Below are 2,480 nucleotides of genomic sequence, written 5' to 3'. Positions count from 1 at the left end.
CGAACGGTTGAACACGATATCGATCAACATATATGGCATTGAAAACAGATCCTTTCTCTGCGGCTCACCGATGACAAGAAGAAAAAACATGTCAATCTCCTATACCTACAAGATTTACGCAACGACACATTAGATACTTTACGTGGATAAAAAATTTATCTATCCCGCCTTGTAAGATCACAAATTATTGGGAACGAGAACAGGAAATATTTTTGCGGTAAGTATAATAAGAAAAATTGATAAAAAAAACAATATTTAAAAAACAGTAAAAAGAAATAGAAAAAATGATTTCTCTATTATATTTGCAGGTGCCTTTATTACTTCAGCTCGAGCGCAAAGTTGGAGATCCGCAGCGAAGACTGTGATAAGATGAACGATTGTGCCATTTTGACTGCTGAGCAAGGACAACAGGTGGCTCGAATTCGGCAACGATAACAATCGGGAACGAGTATCGTTCATCGTCTATCTGCCGACCTAGAGTGCGTCCTACGGAAGTTGGAATCTGATAAGGAAAACGTGTCGTCACAAGCTGTTGATACACATTATTGTAGTATCACTTCCGTCCGAAGACTGTATAGGATGGTTCGCGTGACAATTCAACAATTTGATACATCGCGTGAAAAATATCGTATCCACCAACATGCCTATGGAAACGTTATCTAAACAGCAATGGGAGGCGTAGCGCGACGCGTTATCACATCTGCGAGAAACCGTTCGCGCCGGACGATACGCGAATCCGCGATTATTGTCATCTCACCGGATACTGCGGTCCAGCGCATTCAAATTGTAACTTAAATTATAAAAATTCGTTTTATATTCCGGTCGTATTTCATAATCTATCGGGCTACGATGCACATTTTATAATTAAGGAAATTGCTACCGCGTACATGTAAATGTACTACCGATAACCAAAGAAAAATATATGGCAAAAAGTTCGTGACATTTTTCCCGTTAGATGTAACGGGAAAAACGCCACGAACTTTTTTCCACACCTAATATTTCATTCACTAAACATGTCGAGCATCAAAGATAAAAATGAAAAGATTTTTCAGAAAAATTGTGTAAAATTAAGATTCATTGATTCTTTCAAATTTCTAAATGCAAGCCTTGATAAATTGGCATCGTATCTCAACAAAGATAAATTAAAAATTGTACGTTCCGAATTTTGCAAGCTCAGCACGGAAGATTTCGATCTTCTCACACGAAAAGGTGTCATTCCGTACGAGTACATTGACTGCATCGAAAAATTGCAGAACATGCGCTTATCACCGCGCGAATTATTTTTCAGTTCGTTGACAGGTGATACCGTATCCGAGAGCGATTACGCAGCGATTCTCCATCCGAACGCTCGACGAGTACAGTGATTTGTACTTGAAAATTGATGTCTTGTTATTAGCCAACATTTTCGAAAATTTCTGCAATAGCGTCTCGATCCCGCGCATTATTATACATTGCCAGGTTTCGCGTGGGATGCTATGCTGAAACATACGAGTTGCTCACCGACCATTGATATAGTCATGTTCATCGAGCGCGGAATACGCGGCGATTTCAGCCAATGTTCCGGCAGATATGCACAGGCTAATAACACATGCATTCGTTCGACCCATCGGAACCGTCGTTGTACTTGATGTACTACGACGTGAATAACCTGTACGAATGAGCGATGTGTCAATACGCCGAATTTCGATCGAAGAAACTTTGACTGCGAACTTTGAAGTGAGCGCGATCGCTCTGGATTCATCCAGCGGTTATATTCTCGAGGTCGAGTATCCGCAGCATTTACACGACCGACATACTGACCTACTTTTCTGCTCAACGCGCAATAAATTGCAAGCGCGAAGATAAACTTCTAGCGACGTTGTACAATAAGCAGCGTTACGTCATCCACTATCGCAACCTGCAGCAATGTATTCGTCACGGTCTTCGCGTAACAAAGATCCATCGGATGCTACAATTCGCTCAATCTCCATGGCTCCGCGATTACATTTATCAATACACAATTTAAAACGCGCGCAAAAAACGATTTCGAAAAAAATTTGTATAAACTAATGAACAACGCAATATTCGATAAGACCAAGGAGAATGCAATGTAGTATAACAGGGAGGGTTCTAACCTATGGGGCTAGAGGGGGGCGCGGGGGGTATTCGTAGGCGCGGGAGGAAACGCGCGGGGTACTCGTAAGCGCGGGGAGAGGGAAGGCGCGGAAAGGCCCCGGCGCTATCGATATTTATAATGATCGGCGCTATCGGTGTTTATAATGATCCGTGATGCCACTGTTGTATCATTGGGGACCGTCACTCCACATTCTGCCATCGCCACTGCCGCTGCCACCGCCACTGTCGCCGCCGTCGCCGTCGCCGCCGCCGCTGCCTTCTGAAGATAAAAAATAATATAAATATATAAATATTATACAATAAATATTATACAATATATAAATATAAAATATAAAATATAAAATATATAGTATATATATATATAT

Source organism: Atta cephalotes (genome assembly GCF_000143395.1).
Source record: "Atta cephalotes unplaced genomic scaffold scaffold00038, whole genome shotgun sequence".
Classification (NCBI taxonomy): domain Eukaryota; kingdom Metazoa; phylum Arthropoda; class Insecta; order Hymenoptera; family Formicidae; genus Atta; species Atta cephalotes.
Note: the sequence above shows the minus strand (reverse complement) of the source record.